We start from the raw sequence: 20,543 nt of genomic DNA, 5'->3' as shown, positions 1-20,543 counted from the left end.
TTTCATTAGTGACGTAGCATCTGTTCCAGACTTTCAACACCTGCCAACAGACATTCAAACAGCCGTACTAACGTACGATTCCGACTTTCTGCCCTTCTTAATGTCCATGCACCAATCAAGAAGCGCACGGCTACAATTCGTCCAAACACTAAGTGGTATAATCCTAGTATCAACCAAGCGAAAAAGGACAGAAGATCTGCTGAACGTAAATGGCGAAACACCAAGCTAGAAATACACCGTCAAATCTACAAAGAACATTGCCTTCACGTTAATAAACTAATTCGTCAGGCTAAATGTGACTACTATACCAACCTCATTTCTGACAATGCAGGCAACCAGAGAACACTATTCAAAGTAATTTCTACACTTTGCACCAACCAGACACATTCTCTTCCCAACCATACAACACTTAATGAACTTGCAGATCGTTTCAATTCATATTTCATCACCAAGATCACAGATATTCGCAGAACCTGAGTTCCATTGATTGCAATCAACAGATCATCAATAGAGAAACCAACTGTACGTCCACATTTCCATCATTTGAACCAGCCAAAGCAGAAGACATAAAAAACTCTCATCATGCAATCGCCTACCAAATCGTGTTCTCTTGACCCACTTCCTACATCAGTATTGAAACAATGCCTGGACAATTACTGCAGTATATAACCACAACAATCAACTTATCTCTCCGATCTGGACATGTACGTACCACACTTAAATCTGCTCTTGTAACCCCATTACTGAAGAAGCCGTCGCTGGATATTAACACTCTTAAGAACTACCGTCCAGTATCCAATTTACCATTCCTCTCGAAAGTCCTGGAAAAAGTTGTTGCAGTTCAACTTAATGCCTACTTCACTACCAACTCCTTACTAGAGCCACTACAATCTGCATACAGACGATATCACAGTACTGAGACAGCTCTCTTGAAAGTTCACAATGATATATGCCTATCTCTTGATTCCGGTAAGAGTGTTATACTTGTCCTCCTGGATCTATCAGCAGCATTCGACACCATAGATCACACCATACTGTTGAACCGGCTGTCTGACCTTGGCGTTACAGCTCTTGCCCATAAATGGCTCGAATCATATCTTATGGACAGGCACCAGTCTGTAGCAATTGCAAATGTTACGAGTAAACCCCCTTCTTCAGTTCGGTGTACCTCAAGTGTCAGTCCTCGGTCCACTTTTGTTTAATATATACATCTCTCCACTCGGAAAACTCATTCGTCAACATAACTTGGAATTTCACCAGTATGCAGATGACAACCAATTGTACCTGTCCTTCTTTCACAATGACTCACTGTCCGCTGTCAGCTCTATTGAGGCCAATATCTGAGACATCAAACTCTGGATGACACAATACATGCTACAACTCAACAACTCAAAAACAGAGGTCATTCTCATTCGTTCAAAGTTTGACCATTCTCAAAATCCTGTCAGTCAAATCACCATTGGCTCAAATGTTATTACGCCAGTCAAATCAGCCCGGAATATTGAAGTTATCTTTGTCAATACCCATATGTTTCACAAGCATATCCAAACAACCTGCCAGTCAATTTATGCCCATCTACGTCGAATCGGATCCATCAGGAAATATCTGAGCAAGGAAATTGTCAGGTATTAATACATGCTGTACTGTCGTCAAAATTGGATTACTGTAACTCACTTCTATACGGTCTCCCTAGATCCAGTATCGGGCTGCTTCAACGAGCTCAAAATACCGCAGCCAGAATCATCACCCGTTCAAGAAGAACAGATCACATATCACCAGTACTTTGCAGTCTTCATTGGTTGCCAGTTCAGTACAGACTTGACTACAAAATTCTCCTGCTAACTTACAAAGCTCTCAACGGTCTGACCCCAGTCTACATTCAGGATCTGATCAAGCCATATAAACCCCGTCGTTCACTACGCTCCAACTCTAAGAACCTGCTGTGTGTACCCAAATACAGACTCAAAACGTATGGTGGACGTGCTTTCTCCATCACAGCACCACAACTCTGGAATGCTCTACCTTCTGACATTCAACAGGCCCAAAGTGTTAACATTTTTAAACAAAAACTCAAGACTCATTTATTTGCCAAAGCGCATGAACACTGATGTTAAAAACTCAGCGCCTTTGAAAATAACATGGTTATTGATCCTGGCGCTTTATAAATGTTTTTGATTGATTGATTGATTGATTTTCAAGCTTTGCGACTGATGGCGACTGATGCCATATTTTGTGGGTTTGAACCCGATTGAAAACAAGCCATTGCAGGCAAGCCAAGGGATCAGGTGCCATATTTTCACTTTTCGGGTAAGCTAGGGGGTCCGATGTCACACGCCTAGGACCCAAATTGGGCCCACCTCCCTTTTCGGGTTAGGTAGAGGGTCTGGTGCCACCGCGCCACACAGGTGCCACCACACCTCAGTCTAAATGAGAGTGATATGGTGCCATTCTATTCTACTGCTGCCATATAACTAATCGAAGTTGGTGGCTTGAATTTAATAAACCAATACTCTCCTCAAACCAAAATGATTTAAAAGGCCGTCTACAGAAAATATTGTTACCGGAACCAAGAAACAGGGAATGGCTAAAAATAGAGAAATAAGATGTGGTATTTCTTGAAACAGCCCTTCTACAGAAAATATTGTTACCGGAACCAAGAAACCAGGGAATGGCTAAAAATAGAGAAATAAGATGTAGTATTTCTTGAAACAGCCCTTCAGAACATGCTGTTCAAACACCGGAAAGCAGGCATTAATATTGATCCGAAATCTATTAGAAAGTCCATGAAAAATTGACACAGAACCAAAAGTTCGGATAATCGATCTAAGTGCCTAAAACAAAGCAATCGTTGACAGATTAGTTCAGCATTAACTGTTATCATAACGAGCACTAACAATGCTTAAAGTATGCCCTAATACAAAAATCCATGTAAGCGTCCAGAAAGTATGGTCGATGCTGGGTTTTTATTATGACACCACACACCGGATCGATCACTATGAAGTCAGTCAACAGTGACTGACTCCCTCAATAACGAATCTGGCTTCTCCTCTTTGAGGGAAGATAACTTTATCACACAACCCAGCGTAGGGAGTACGTAACAAGAGAGCGACTGATGAAGGAACCCCATTTTGGTTCCAAAACACCGTTAAAACGAATCGCTCATTCATAAAACCGGTTTACCGGGGACCCAGATCACATGACCAGGGTCAAAGCACTATAGATTCAACGGTGTCTCACCGTGTTTCTCCATATCATAAAACCACATTGATCGATTCAATATACCGCATCACAAACAAAGGTAGATTAATAGAATCTCACACCACAAGGAATTGGGATCACATTTCTCACACGAGTTGGGGATATTTGTCTCACACGAGCCGCAGGCGAGTATGCGACAAAATACCCCCAACTCGTGTGAGAAATATGATCCAAGGTCCATGGTATGTGAGATTCTTCTTCTCACATGACCACAAAATGCGTTAAATTCACACTTGTAACACTGAATGTTTAACTTCGTGGTCATCTACAGTATTCCGTGTGTTAAGGTTTGTAACAAATTAGGTTAGTGTTACAAATTGGGTTGCTTGTTACAAATAGGGGTGATACATGTTTCACTGCCTGTTGTTATCCTTCCAGCTCGGTGCTGCAGACAGAGCTACAGTTTCTACGAGCAACGTCAATAAATAATCTGTATCATGTTCAGGTTTAAGGAAATACACGTCTCCCAGTTCTCATTTCCGAAACTCGGTTCCTGCTTTCCCTTTCAACAGACGGACGATATGACAGTAATTTCAACACGCAAGGGAATGCGGCTCAAACAGCATCGCTTGATGTCGAATCAAACTGTACGCGAGGTAACAAGTTTCCCATAAAAACTAGGTACACACAGCCATCAAATAAACATGTGAGTAGTAATCTGTTTATAAATTGTATAATAAGCCTTATAATGTCGACCGTTTGCATTAAAACAATGTGTTTTAAAAATGTTACCAAGTGGGAGTGCCACTCTAAATGATATTGCAGTTGCTGGAATCTAAAGAGAAAGTGAAAGAACTGCGTGTGTGTGAGTTTTATGGCTACAGAAAGACCTCTTTATCAGTGGATTAAACTTGCAAAATTCACTCAAAGGACGAAAGGTACGATGAATTATGGCGGGGATTACACAAACTTCTAGAGTTAAAGTGAAGCAGAAATACTCTGCATTCCCTTTGTGTCTGGGAATTAGACAAAATTTACTATGATAAATATATACTGTTTAGTAAAGACTGTTCTGTCTTTCTGCGTAAAGCCGTCGGAGATACCATTCATCGGATCAAGGTTTTATACGACATTTGTCATAACCTTTCAAATTGAGCCAGCAATGAGGAGTAAGTAGTCTCTGAAAAAATATCAAAAAAAACTTACTGAGAGGCATTTTAATTTTCTACGTTGCATTATGGAGCAGTTACAAAAGTCATCAAACATTATCATCTTTACATAAAATACAAATACAAATAAATAGATAGATATGGTCTCTGAATTGTCTCCGGATAGTTTGTAAAATATAATGGTGTGCCTTTGCGCACGATATGATGAGTGACAGTTTATTGATTTTCATCTTAGGACAGCTGTGCAAGCAATGCAAAGTTCAACCAACTTAAAATTATCGATGGCCCAGTGCAAGTGGGTGAAACAGCATAGAAGATACCCCCCTATTCCACTGGGCCATCTAATTGTGACCTTACCGGATACAAAGCTTGATCTTTATCGATAAGTCCCGCACTTAGATAAGCCAAACCCTACCGGTTGACTGTTCTTGTTGCGACAGACTCGACACATAATCAGTTGACTCAATCTGACCCTGAAATAGTTTCTGAGTAAGCCACGTGCATAAATGTTCTCACGAACACACCATATTTACGAGGGCAAATGTCGTAACTGTAAGACACGCTCAGTGCACGTACCGAATTCTCAGCGTTTCACCAGGTGTATGGGGGCTGACAGAGAGATCTTGTGCTAATAGCTGTTCATTTTTAGCAATTATGTATTTCACAAGCCATCAGGAACATTAGTATCACGGTATGTAGCATATTTCCTATATTAAAGCTCGATTCGCTGTAACTTTTAACTCTTGATGTATTTTCCATTGTTCATGATCTGTTGAAAGAATAAACTAATTCCTATTTTGAAGTGAAAGTAAACGAGGTTTTTACCGTCCCGTTTTTACTAATCGAATATTTTATTCTCTCCATAGAGTTTAAAGGATAGTGGCCTTTCTATATTTCAAATATTAGATAATTTTAGGTAATTTGTTTCTCCGAGGTTATAAACTTTTCACAGTGTTGTAAAAGATCGTCGAATGTGCAATGATTAAAGTTAGACTAAGGGCAACATTTTAATCTTCCAGTCTGAGACAAGACCTCAAGGTTGAATGCACCTCGGGGGCAATATTCGGACTCTCATTCTTTTCAGTACTTTTCTAGTGTACCACTTGTACAATAGAAAGAAAAAGGAAAATGTTTACCGGCTTAGTTTTTCAAAATCGTTTTTAGCTCCGCTGTCATCGACGCGGAGCTTATCAAATAGGTTGATTGTCCGTCGTCCCTCCGTCCGTCGCCCATCGTCCGTCGCCCATCGTGCGTCAATAGCTGCCTTTTTCTCTAAAACCGTATGTCCGATTGCTTTGAAATTTGATATGCAGTTTACTTTGGGTAAAATTAAATCGTGGTGAAATTGTGCTTTTGAGGCAATTTTAGTCATTTTTCACTAAAACCGCTTGTCTGGGAGCTTTGATATTTGATACACAGCTTCTTTGGGGTGATCTTATTTATGATATATTGAAATAATGATAAAGTCTGCAATTTTGTATTTTTGGGACAATTTTTGCTATTTTTGGTCAAAAAAATTTGTTTCTCAAAAGCCTCTCTTCTGATAGCTTTGATATTTTGTATATAGGTTTTGTAGGTGTACTAAATGTGATCTATTGAAACTATGATGAAAAAACTGCAATTTCTTTTCTGCAATTTTTGGTCAAAAAATTTATTTTTCAAAAACTGCTTGTCTAATAGCTTTTATGTTTAGTAGAAAGGTTTCCTGGGGTTATTATGGTATGGTATATTGACATTATGTTGAACTCTACAATTTTGTGGGGGTTTATGTTTGCCACTTTGGTCAAAAAATTTGTTCTCAAATTGACTACTCGTCTGATATCTTTGGTTGACATGTTCTTAGGGATGATCTTAATGTGATTTGTTCAAATTATTATGAAATCTTCAATTGTGTATTTTTTGCAGCTATTTTTTGCCATTTTTTGTCAGGCCACTGAAATGAGCTATCAAAGATTTCCACCTTCTTCATCAATACATGTGTCAAAATATTTATTCTCTACATAACACAGCGCGAGCTATGTCGACCGCTTGTTTATTTTACCCAAATGAAGTTATATTGAGGAAAAGAGAGAAAGTTTGAGCAAAATTTTAAGTCCTTCACATTCAAGGTGCATGCTACCGTAAACGGAAAGTCTATATCAGTACTACCTAATACATGTATGAGGAACTATCTCGTATATCATCAAGTCGGATTAAATATTAGACATATATTTATTGAATAAAATAATGTTGATATCGTACAGATTTGAGTTTCGCATGTTGACATGTATGGATTACAACACTGGCAATTTGATATCAGTGCAAGTTGACCGTGAAGTAATACATGTACGTTGAAACAGCGATAGTTCCTCATTAACGTTACTGAATTAAGTATTTTTTGCCTTGGTGAGCTATCTTAAGACTGACGTATTTTAACGACTTAGACAGCGATTGCTTGAAGGGGCGGTGTGGAATGTTATCATCGATTTTTCTGCTATTTGAAATCACATACACAGTAATGTAACTCACAGCAGATCTACTCCCGCAGCATGCTAGAATAACAAAGTTCTGTTTGGCAAATGTATGTAAGTGTAAGACAATAATCATTGTTATTGATGACAAATGAATTCTAGTCAGGACTTAAATTCAATTTTAAATAATAACAATGCTGACTGTACACATATGGTTGTGCTTGACTTTTCATCATGCTTCAGGGAGTAGAACAAGGTACACAAAACAAAACCACCCAAAACTTAGCCAAACGTTATAGCTTAATTTGACAACTCAGCACATATTGCATATGAATCAGAGACAATTTGTTTCCAGTCCCTCCTTTAAGTCCTCAAATCCTTTCAAGTGCCCCATCCCCGACATACCCTTGATATTTCAAGTCACTGGTCAAAGCGACAAATCAATTGTTATTTGGTGAATTCACCAAATTACTTTTGTGAGTCAAAATTTGGTATGCTGTCACTCATCATTCGAGAAACAGACAGGTCATATTTTGATACAACTTCTCCCTATCTACCATAGAACTTCTTAAATGATTTCACTGATCTACTTTCTGAGAATCCTTGCCTCACTAACTTTTGAGCTAATAGGCTGTGTCTAACTCGAAAGTCTTCATATGAATTGCATGCTCTACTGTATCTAAGGAGTTGTGAAATATACCCAACATAACACTGCATGAAAACTCAATAATTCAGATAAATTCACATTAATAAGTTGCCTGTATTATAGTATAATACACGTGAATTCACATGAATCAACATGAATACAGGCTTGCTGAATACAAAAAATGGATTCTTGACTGTATTCATCTGTATATGCACTATTCAGCTAAAATTCAGGCAATAATCCATGCTAATACAGTAAGTATTATAGCGTTTTTATGCAGTGTGAGCTGGAGATAATGGCATATTGCTTGACAAAAAGGAAAGTTGATGATTTAAAAATTGAAATCGTCTCTTTTGTCATACAGCTTACTATATTATATTGTGTATTTTGTCTAATTTCAAAAAATACGTCTAGGTATGATGCCAAGTCAACACTTTCAGTTGTATCTTTTATTTCTAAATAATCTGGGTAGATGTGGTGTAGGTAATTGGATATACCAGGATTGTTTAAACTGATGAGGTTATCAATATATCTGTGGGTGTTGTTAAATCGCTTGGCAATCATTTTACAACCAGATTTCTGAAGTGATTGCATGAACCCTGCTTCATACGAATACAAAAATAAGTCTGCAAGAAGTGGGGCGCAGTTTGTGCCCATGGGAATGCCTATGGTTTGCCTGAATGTCATGCCAGCAAACTTGATAAATATGTTGTCAATTACGAAATATAGCATTTGAATCACTTCAACATCATTGTATCTGAGTTTGCATCGCTGTTGTTGGTGAAATTTGGAACCCTCATCATGCTGGACTTGTCGGCGGCTTTTGACACAGTTGATCATGAGATACTACTTCATAGACTTCAATTTCGGTTTGGTGTCACAGGTACAGCTCTATCGTGGTTCAAGTCTTATCTCAACCATCGCAACCAGTGCGTCAAAGTTGGCTCTGCAGTATCAGCTAGTACACATATGAAGTATGGTGTTCCTCAAGGCTCAGTTCTGGGTCCGATTCTTTTTACTCTGTACACATCACCACTTGAAGACATCATCGTCCAGCATGGTTTTAATCATATGATGTATGCGGATGATACACAGATTTATGTTGTGTGTAGCAGACCTGACGAAGTTCGAGTTTCTGTCGAGGTATGCGCCAACGAAATCCGCTGCTGGATGAAATCCAATATGCTTATACTTAATGATGAGAAGACAGAGGTTGTTCAGTTTTCGTCTCGTCTCAGATCCGATGCAGTGAAACTCTCAAGTCTAAGGATTGGCGAGTCAGATATTGCCCCTTCTGCTACAGTTCGCAATCTCGGTGTGAAACTTACCCATGACGGCTCGATGTCAGACCATATCAGCCACATCTGTAAGAATGGATTTTATGCACTGCGAAGAATTGGCAAGATCCGTCAATTGTTGGACAGACCCACCACAGAAAAGATGGTCCATGCATTTGTAACTTCTCAGCTGGATTACTGCAACAGCCTTTTGTATGGTGTTGGGAAATTTCAGCTCGGACGCCTTCAATCACTTCAGAATGCTGCAGCTCGCCTTGTCTCGCGTACTCGAAAATTTGATAATATCACACCTGTTTTCATTGATCTACACTGGCTGCCCGTAGAAGCTAGAATTAAATTCAAAATCTTGTTGACGACCTTTAAAATAGTTCATCGTGCTGCTCCTCTTTATCTCATGGATCTGATCGAGATATACACCCCTACCAGAGATCTCAGATCGAGTAATTCGTTACGGTTAGTGCCACCGCGTGGAATGTTCAACAAGGCATATGGGCAGAGAGCTTTCTCTGTATGCGCACCTTCTCTATGGAACTCATTGCCTCCTGATATTCGTAATGCCAGCTCCGTTGACTGTTTTAAGCGCGTTTTAAAGACTCACCTTTTTGCAAAGCACTATTACTAATGTTTTGGAAGGTCACCATTTTACCGGAACCGCTGATGCTTGATTTATTTTACGTTTTCTGCTACTTACTCTGTATAATTTTTAATAATGTTGTTTTGTATTTTAACTGTTTTTACTCTGCAGAAATTTTCATCATTTTTAACCATTTATGTTTTTAGCCTAATTTGATTGTTTTAACATTTTAGTTTGTCATGCTTTGCTGGTATTTTATCAATTTTAAATGTGTAAAGCGCACTGAGACGTATGTGTAGTGCGCTTTAAAGAAATAAATATTATTATTATTATTATATTAGTTGTCATGAAAGATAGCAGATGATGTGTCGTTCGTGTCACACGCAATTTTCATCCCTTGTCGATTACCATGATACAACCATACTTATGAAAGTCCATAAGGGACATTTTTGTGAGAAAAACAATTATCATCTCGTGCGCAAGAGATACTATCTTGTGCGCACATGAAAGTATCTGGTGCGCACCAGATACTTTCTCGTGGCCACGAGATAGTTTCTCGTGCACATTTGGTGCGCACGTAATAGTATCTCGTGGCCACTAGATAGTATCTGGTGCGCACGTGATAGGAAGTTTCTCGTGCACGGTGGTAGTATCACGTGCGCACTACATAGTTATTGAACCTTCTAAATCCTAGCTAGGGTGTCCGATTCTCTGACTGGTCATTCGTTGGCCATATTGGTTTTCCTCTTTGTTTCTTAAGCATTGACAGCAAATTTTGAAGCAAATATTGAACTTTGTTCTACCTCTTGTTTATCATCTGACTGAGTGGTTTGATCTGCCTTTATGCTAAACAAAGTAAAGATGGTAAACAATGGGAACTGTATATTTTGTATTAGTTTATTTTTGCCAGAAAAAATCGAATGTTGATAATTGCATGTCATCAAGCTTGCATCTCATTGACAGTTCAATTTATTCACGTGGTCACACTTTGCCGATTTGAAGGTTAAACCTCTTTCTTGTTCTCCTTTTGCAATTTCTTCAATGAGTAGCAATCACCCTTAGTGCTCAAGAATGATTGTACTGAAGGAATATCATCTCCTCAATCATTTTTCGACTACCTCAAGGCATAGTATTCTGGCTCTGATCATTCAATGTTCTCTCAATGGTTTCATCAAAATTGCCCGGACACATCATCTCAAAGTTCACAAGCCAAATTTTTGAAGATTAATTCAAAAGCATGTCTGTCAATCAAATTCAGATAGTACAGGGAAAGGAGAAAGTTGTGAGAGCTACTGTGACAGTTTCTATACTGATTTAGGAAGCACAATGGTGGCTAGTAATGATTGACACATAGGAGATACTTTTTGGTACGGAACAGATAGTATCAGGTGCGCATCAGATAGTATCTCATGCGCACTAGATAATATCAGGTTCGCACAAGATAGTATCTGGTACGCACCGAATAGTATCTCGTGCGCACCAGATAGTATCAGGTGCGCAACAGATACTATCTGGTGTGCACCAGATAGTATCAGGTGCGCACAAGATAATATCTGGTGCGCATGAGACAGTATCAAAGATAGATATGGTGCCATTCTATTCTACAGCTGCCATATAGCTAGTCAAAGTTGGCGGCTTGAATTTAATAAACCAATACTCTCCTCAAACCAAACTGATTCAAAATGCCGTCTACAGAAAATATTGTTACCGGAACCAAGAAACTGGGAATGGCTAAAAATAGAGAAATAAGATGTGGTATTTCTTGAAACAGCCCTTCAGAACATGCTGTTCAAACACCGGAAAGCAGGCATTTATATTGATCCGAATTCTATTAAAAAGTCCATGAAAAATTGACACAGAACCAAAAGTTCGGATAATCGATCTAAGTGCCTAAAACAAACCAATCGTTGACAGATTAGTTCAGCATTAACTGTTATCATAACGAGCACTAACAATGCTTAAAGTATGCCCTAATACAAAAATCCATGTAAGCGTCCAGAAAGTATGGTCGATGCTGGTTTTTTATTATGACACCACACACCGGATCGATCACTATGAAGTCAGTCAACAGTGACTAACTCCCTCAATAACGAATCTGGCTTCTCCTCTTTGAGGGAAGATGACTTTATCACACAACCAAGCGTAGGGAATACATAACAAGAGATCGACTGATGAAGGAACCCCATTTTGGTTCCGAAACACCGTTAAAACTAATCACTCATTCATAAAACCGGTTTACCGGGGACCCAGATCACATGACCAGGGTCAAAGCACTATAGATTCAACGGTGTCTCACCGTGTTTCTCCATATCATAAAACCACATTGGTCAATTCAATATACCGCATCACTAACAAAGGTAGATTAATAGAATCTCACACCACAAGGAATTGGGATCACATTTCTCACACGAGTTGGGGATATTTTGTCCTGCGGCTCGTGTGCGACAAAATACCCCCAACTCGTGTGAGAAATGTGATCCAAGGTCCTTGGTATGTGAGATTCTTCTTCTCACATGACCACAAAATGCGTTAAATTCACACTTGTAACACTGAATGTATAACTTCGTGGACATCTACAGTATTCCGTGTGTTAAGGTTTGTAACAAATTAGGTCAGTGTTACAAATTGGGTTTCTTGTTACAAAAAGGGGTGATACATGTTTCACTGCCTGTTGTTATCCTTCCAGCTTGGGGCTGCAGACAGAGCTACAGTTTCTACGAGCAACGTCAATAAATAATCTGTATCATGTTCAGGTTTAAGGAAATACACGTCTCCCAGTTCTCATTTCCGAAAGTCGGTCCTGCTTTCCCTTTCAACAGATGGACGATATAACAGTAATTTCAACACGCAAGGGAATGCGGCTCAAACAGCATCGCTTGATGTCGAATCAAACTGTCGTGAGGTAACAAGTTTCCCATAAAAACTAGGTACACACAGCCATCAAATAAACATGTGAGTAGTAATCTGTTATAAATTGTATAATAAGCCTTATAATGTCGACCGTTTGCATTAAAACAATGTGTTTTAAAAATGTTACCAAGTGGGAGTGCCACTCTAAATGATATTGCAGTTGCTGGAATCTAAAGAGAAAGTGAAAGAACTGCGTGTAGTTTTATGGCTACAGAAAGACCTCTTTATCAGTGGATTAAACTTGCAAAATTCACTCAAAGGACGAAACGGTACGATGAATTATGGCGGGGATTACACAAACTTCTAGAGTTACAGTGAAGCAGAAATACTCTGCATTCCCTTTGTGTCTTGGAATTAGACAAAATTTGCTATGATAAATATATACTGTTTAGTAAAGACTGTTCTGTCTTTCTAAAGCCGTCGGAGATACCGTTCATCGGATCAAGGTTTTATACGACATTCGTCATAACCTTTCAAATTGATGCCAGCAATGAGGACAAAGTAGTCTCTGAAAAAATATCAAAAAAAACTTACTGAGAGGCATTTTAATTTCCTACGTTGCATTATGGAGCAGTTACAAAAGTCATCAAACATTATCATCTTTACATAAAATACAAATACAAATAAATAGATAGATATGGTCTCTGAATTTCTCTGGATAGTTTGTAAAAGTTAAATGATGTGCCTTTGCGCACGATATGATGAGTGACAGTTTATTGATTTTCATCTTAGGACAGCTGTGCAAGCAATGCAAAGTTCAACCAACTTAAAATTATCGATGGCCAGTGCAAATGGGTGAAACAGCATAGAAGATACGCCCCTATTCCACTGGGCCGTCTAGTTGTGACCTAACCGGATACAAAGCTTTATCTTTATCGATAAGTCCCGCACTTAGATAAGCCAAACCCCTACCGGTTGACTGTTCTTGTTGCGACAGACTCGACACATAATCAGTTGACTCAATCTGACCCTGAAATAGTTTACTGAGTAAGCCACGTGCATAAATGTTCTCACGAACACACCATATTTACGAGGGCAAATGTCGTAACTGTAAGACACGCTCAGTGCACGTACCGAATTCTCAGCGTTTCACCAGGTGTATGGGGGCTGACAGAGAGATCTTGTGCTAATAGCTGTTCATTTTTAGCAATTATGTATTTCACAAACCGTCAGGACATTAGTATCATGGTATGTAGCATATTTCCTATATTAAAGCTCGATTCGCTGTAACTTTTAACTCTTGATGTATTTTCCATTGTTCATGATCTGTTGAAAGAATAAACTAATTCCTATTTTGAAGTGAAAGTAAATGAGGTTTTTACCGTCGCGTTTTTACTAATCGAATATTTTATTCTCTCCATAGAGTTTAAGGAATAGTGGGCTTTTTATATTTCGAATATTAGATAATTTTAGGTAATTTGTTTCTCCGAGGTTGTAAACTTTTCACAGTGTTGTAAAAGATCGTCCGAATGTTGTGAGCAGTTTTATTGCCGTTCACTGCAGTGTCTTCGCTGTCTAATACTGAAAATGGTTGTAATGTAAATGTAAAATATTCCCAAAGAGTTCCTGAGCTCAAAGTTGTCTTCATATAGTAGTGTAAATAGTGTTTATGCAAATGGCTCAGGTAGTTGGCTCTGTCAAAACTGACAGTGAATGTCTTGATTGCTTATTTCAGGAAATTGTCGTTCAGTATTTGCTGCACACAGACATATGTTGACATTTTTGTTTTTTGCAAATTACTTTGATGAGTCTTCATTCAGTATCTGCTACATGCAAACCTGAAATTCGACCCTGTCACGAGTTTTTGTGTTGTTGTGATTCGCTGGATAGATGGTATGTTACATATTGTATTGTTAAATGATAAAAGAGTGTGTTGCTGTTATACTCATACTATTTTTAAGAAAAAGGCAATCTGAAAATGCCTTTTGATTCATCATTATGGTCACATTTCCACTTGTTCATCCATTTTTGCCTTCATTATCTCAAATAAATATTGTGAAAACAAAAGTGAACGAACTGCTTAATTGGTCTGTTTCTGTACACCTTGATCTTAAAAAGCAAACTATAACTTTCTGTCGTGACAACTATACTTTAGTTCAGTGGTTTGCCTGGTGTGCTTAGTACAATATAGATTTTGTATGTAAGAAATAAATTGTAAATTTAGTTTTAATTTATAATTTTCAATTGATCTGAGATAAAAAATCCATGAAAAAATGTGATGATCACACCTTGCAGTTTAAAGAATTTTGCAGATTTCCTTTTACACATTTGCATTGTGAAGTTATTTATTTTATTTTGTAAACTAGTCTGAAGATTTTTTCCCTAACTTTTTGCTTTGAAATTTATTTTCTGTTTTTGACCACCCTTCCCATGATCTAACCGTCCGTCCCTAAATCTATGAAATGCTGTAACTTTGTTGAATATAGTCTTATTAGTCTGTGGAGAGCGTATAGATTTGCGGAACCCAGGCTATTCATTGCAGCAAGGCAAGCGAAGCCCAGTTATCTAGAGTGTAGGTACGTGAACTTGTGTACGTCCCTCCCTGTTTGCCTTGGTGTATACATATTTCATCTAATACAGCAACAACTAACGAATTTCATGGTAAATGAGCACATGTTATTTGGATCTGTTGCAAATAAAGTGTATTTTATTACGTATTACATGTTTCATATGTAGATTAGTAAGCCTTACTCAGAGCTTTTTTATATTTATATTAGATGCAAAAATCTTGGAGAGAGAGAGAGAGAGAGAGAGAGAGAGAGAGAGGAGAGAGAGAGAGAGAGAGAGAGAGAGAGAGAGAGAGAGGAGAGAGAGAGAGAGAGAGAGAGAGAGAGAGAGAGAGACAGACAGACAGACAGACAGACAGACAGACAGACAGATAAACAGATAGAGACAGACAGACAGATACAGACAGAGAGACAGACAGACAGACAGCAGAGAGTGACAAAGAATTAAATGTGGCAAATTCGGCTACTTATCCATTCTTAACGTTGGTTTTGGTGGATAATAAATTTGGAATTTTAGTTGTTATGAAAGACAGCAGATCTTGTGTCGTTTCGTGTCACACGCAATTTCTATCCGTAACAATAAGACTTTCTTCAGGTTAAGAAATGGTGTCAATACACATCTTCAATTTGTTGCTATGATAGGTAATCACTTGATAAAGGAACTAGACTTTTAGAAACTGGGGTTTTCCATTGCCCCTTTTCTTCTTCCGTTTTCTTTTCTTATAATGAACAAAGCTGTAACCTGTTAGATGATTATGACGTGTCTGATGTGTGGGTACTCAGCTAGCTAAGGGCACGTTAGAATATGCTTTACTTTCATTTTGACTCTTTGCTGCTGTCCAATGGTTTGAGTGTGCCATGTCTAAACATGTCTAAACATGTTTATTACTGGACCTACCACGACGAGGTCATGCTATTCCTAATAAATTACGTACATGTTACGATGAATTTAGTTAAGGGAATTAGCAGTAAGGGCTTCAAGGTACCAGTCACTACCTGTTCAATGTAAGGTCTCAATGTAAAAACTTTCGAATCATTGAACATCCCTGGATTGTCGTAGAAACTGACATTTGTATCAGAGAGTGTTCAATAATGAAACATTTCGAAATGCTGATGTTCTTGAGAAACATTCCGACGAAATTCTTGCCCTTGTATCTTCAATGATCAGATTATAATAATATGAATTTATCTTGTCAACAAAGTCGCCGGTGTTCATAGTTTAGAATCAGGTCCATTTGCAAATAGGCGGTTGGGAAGAATGTTTCTCCTTTAGCTGGGATTACAAAGGAATTTGTCATGAGAATCAAACTCTGACAATAATTTTTAGCTACGAACACTACAATACCAAGTTAAAAAATCATTACCTTGAACATAAGAATGACTTCGCAATGCAGATGTTCTTGAGGAACATTCATTTTCCATAGAATGTAATTTTCAGCAAGACCCTTATAATCTCGATTGTTCGTTGATATCTCCTCCCCATTACCACCACCACCACCATCACCACCACCACAATCATCATCATAATCGTCATCATCACTATCATCGTCGCCGTCGTCTTAGCCGACGTCTTGGTCGTCGCCTTCGTCGTCGTCGTAAGCACTTTACAGGGAGTACCTTAATGGCGACACATATTTGATCGCTGAAACGTTGCGCCTCAAGATTGTTACCTTCAACTTTTTCCCTACAAATTTATTCATGTTTAGATCTATTGACCTCTGATATGGATGAACAAATTTAGGTGGGGTTTTAAGCCGCCATAGAGTGGCTAGTCACCACATGCCTAGGGTTAAAGATCACTCGAGTGAAATTATAGTCTATACATCACGCAAATTCCTTTCCTTTTGTTCTACTCTCGAACGAAAGATACTTCAATCATACGCCTTCTCATTCCATCATATCTTTGTCTGAACTGATATTTTGTATACTGGTATTTCGCCGCATGCGAAATTCAGACGGCAGACAACTGCATGTTTATTGCAGGCTTTTGCTTGCGCCTTGAAAGTGAAAGACCTAAACTACACATAACAAGTTTGTGGTTTGAGATATGTGTACACAAGTTGCCATTTGTAATAGCCGTTGGAACTTAATAGCATTTCGAATTATTTTAGTCTTTTGCAATGAAAGACTTGAAATGTTACAATAAAAGTTTGGGATAGATCCACCTAGATCATCGAATTTATGCTATTTTGGCACCTGTCACGCCAGTTAATATCACGAGGTTTCGAAGAATCGTATTTCAGAGATGCAACAATGATGGGGAAGTAACCGGCTATATTTGGATATTGTTTCAACATAAGAGTGAGACCAAGTGAGGGTAATGCTGCACAGCGAAATGGTCATACGATCATACGATCCTTACTCGTGGTACTATTATTTCACAGAGGGGATGTTGATTATCGGTATATCTATGGTCTTTGTATAATGTGAGCCAATCTTTTGCTATGTTGAGTATTCGCGATACTCGTCTTTAGACATCTTGACTGTTTCATGCTCAATGTTAGTTGATTGGTACTCACGTATGATTTAAGGGGTTAAAATTTTCTGCAACGCGAAGGAAACTTTATTAACTGACTATGAAGACTCGTACTGTTATTCAGGTTCTACGACGGTCATCCTCGGCATTTGGCCAATCAGTGTACATTTACTTCAACTCTTTCCCTAACCTTACCATAAGATTTATCAAAACCTCAAAATAGGGTCTATATAAGATTTGTTACCAAAACAGGTGCAAATCATCGACATAAATTCAGTTTCCCACAACTCTTCGCACACGAGCAGAAGTAAAGCTGATACAGCAATTTATGTAAAATTACAACAATGAAAGATGAAAACATGTCTGTATAGGTCTGCATTGTCTACGTACATGTAGTAGAAGATAGTCCATGTACAACTGTTTTAAGGATCAAATGAACTATTGGATTTGTTCAAATACCATGTTTATCGCCCACTAAAATGCAAGCGTGTAATAATTAATAGTCCTGTATGTTGGGACAGGGTGCAACTCTCCTGATACCGCTGCTGCGTTGCTATTTTTTTGTGCTGTATAAGACATCAAAGAGGCACGCTGAACAGGATTCCATTATGTTCAATTACAGGGAGCTCGTCACTAGATGCATTTCCATGCGTGGTTAAACCTTCAAATCAGTGAGGTGACAGATCGATGCAACGACACGAGGGAAAACAGACTGAGGGGCAGATAGACTGACAAACTGACTGATGAGTCACGCAATAAATTCATAATCAGTAACCAGTCCTTGAAAAATATCACACTGTAATTTGGCCCTTGGCACCTGAATCATCGAGTGATAGAGACATTTTTAGGATTGATCACAATTTTAATTTAGGTAGAATGCTCCTAGGGAACAGATGTTCAGATTCTAAAACTCAACTGTTTATCAGTGTGTGTCCATAAAAACAGATTGACATCCGTCTGCATACATTGTATCATTGTTTGTTTAGCAGGAGTGCTGTCGTACCTAACCCAGTCTCAACGATTAACTCCATTTATTTAGTAATTTAGCACTTCCCTTGCGTGTTTTATCCAAACGCTCAAATGAGTCGCTTCATTTTATCTACGTCATCTACAAAATTTTGTGCGACGTACAAAAAACTAAATGTAATGTATACGCGATTGTTCATCCTGTGACGCTATAACTATAACAACAAAGCAGTGTAAAAGCGTGTTAGTCTCAATTGATCATTAATGTCAGAACTCCACGTAATGTATAAGAAGTTATTTATCGATTATGTTACTTACGTTCACATTAGAGAGTCTGTCATCGCACTGTTAAATTGGGTATATAATACAACCAAAAATAACAGCCCAGAGGGCATTGTTCAGTTATTCAAGTTCGTCATGTGTGATGATTAAATCATTGCAAATACGTACCTATTAAACCAACTGATTGAAACCTAAATGTTAGTGTACTCGTGGGCTGGATTGCACGGCGATGATTTCGTAGTAGGGCCTGTTTAAAGTTGGCGTTGATATCTGTTATATTTGAAGTTTTTTATGCCTGGAGAAGCTGGAGTGGAGTCGTGGTGAGGATTAGATAGACAGTACGTTTGTAATGTCTTAAATTATAATATCTTAATATGAAGTAAGGCTTCTGTACTGTACTTGATTTAAACCATAGGCTGTTGTATCATAAACAATTTGGAATCAGCAAGTGAGAAATGAAATCAATTTAGAAAACTATTGCCATACTGTTGGCGAAATGGTTAGTGGCGTAGGCTAACCACAGACCATCGACGTTTTGGGTCCATTGACTAACCAAAACCGGACACTCCTAGTCCTAGGGTTAAATAGGTGCGATCGTCTCAGTCTTTACTGTAGTACCAGTAGTTCAGAATGTGTGTTTGCAAAGGTCATTATAGTCGGAACGCTCTGTAAACATTGTAAATAGTCCAGGCCTTATGCGTCAGTTAATAAGTCCTTAAGTCGCCAAATTTTTGCAGCTTTGTTCGCCAGGTTGACAGGTTAGTTGCATTGACCTGACTGTCGATCTTCTGGAACATGGCTAACAGTGTGGGTTTCCGTGCATGCCCGGGTACTAGTGATGAAGCTCGACGCGCTCACGTGCTTGAGCATAAGTCGTAACATTGACTTTGCTTTTCATCAGTTCAGGTATATATTGATTCCCCGCAGTTGGACTTGTATTAAGGACGTTAGTTGTCGTCTGCCTTTCCCAGTTCTGAACAAGGGCATCAATGTGAACTCTCATAATATTCGAATATATATATATTTGTTAACACTGCGCGCGTTGAAGTATTTTAGTATAATTTCGTGGAAGCCGTTACAAGACCATCAAAGTCACATTACGTAAGTAGTGTACATGCATGTAGACAAAACAATGTCATGTTGTTTCATAAACTAATGCAATGGCTTTCTATACTTTTCATAACATCAGTCTGCATGGCAATGGAAATTTATTTTGATGCATGCTATTTTCCGTTTGTCTATGAAACATACTTTTTCAAATCATTTAAATGGGAAATGAGAAAACTGATATTTGACAGATAATTTTCACTTTTAACAACTAGTCCAAGGATTTGTGGAAACATAGGCACATGATAATTTCCAGAGTGAGCTATGAGGGTTTACATAATTATTACTTAAAATGCTGGTTTGCTTCCTTTATCAAGCATACTTTTCCAAATCATTTAAAGGGGGCACTGCACCCAACGCAGCATATTTTCATTAGGGGAAGGCTCCATTAACTTTGATGGTACCTGAAACCCGAGTTGCTGCCTGCCAACTCGGGTGACAAACAGAAGACTTTTAATCCCCAAGGTGTTAATTTTCCATTGTTCCGATTATCTTATCGAGCTGGTGCTATGATAAGAACGTCAGGGCTGTAACGACTCACTCAATACCACGGGCACACACATATGCTTGCACATGGAACTATGTTGACAGGAAAAAGTGAACTGCCCTTTTTTCAATGCAAGTAATCTAGCTTATTCTTTAATTTAGGCTCTAAACTAAGTTTTAGAAATATGGTGAAACAAAATATCGTTCTTCGTTCATTTTCATTCAAGTTTCCTATTTTCGGACGCTTCACTTCAGTAACGCGCATTGATCATATATGCAAATGTGATCAGAACAGCATGGAACGTTCTTTCCACATGGCGAGATTTTTCTTGCACTTGCAAACAACGTAACGAGTGAGTAAGGACTCCAAGAGCTGCGCGTATCCTGTGACATTACATCTCCTATAGAGTGAATTTAAGTCAATGAATTGCTAGCCGGATCCGTCTATAAACAGTATGGCCACTCGTACATATT

The 20,543-nt window shown here is 38.4% G+C and overlaps 1 long non-coding RNA gene across 3 annotated transcripts in view; it reads left to right on the top strand.

Moving 5' to 3' along the window:
* Positions 1–4,844: 4,844 nt before the first annotated feature.
* LOC139138468 (uncharacterized) overlaps positions 4,845–20,543 on the top strand; it is a 31,828-nt gene continuing 16,129 nt past the window's right edge. Inside the window, exons 1-2 of one of the 3 annotated variants that reach the window (XR_011553623.1) lie at positions 4,845–5,058; positions 12,155–12,287. This is a non-coding gene — a long non-coding RNA (uncharacterized lncRNA). Of the gene's footprint in view, positions 5,059–11,761; positions 11,931–12,154; positions 12,288–20,543 lie in introns of those variants that run through there. The other 2 variants (XR_011553621.1, XR_011553622.1) reach the window with 2 other exon arrangements.

This window comes from Ptychodera flava, chromosome 8 (assembly GCF_041260155.1).
Source record: "Ptychodera flava strain L36383 chromosome 8, AS_Pfla_20210202, whole genome shotgun sequence".
Classification (NCBI taxonomy): Eukaryota; Metazoa; Hemichordata; class Enteropneusta; family Ptychoderidae; genus Ptychodera; species Ptychodera flava.
This window is presented reverse-complemented; position numbering and strand designations above follow the sequence as displayed.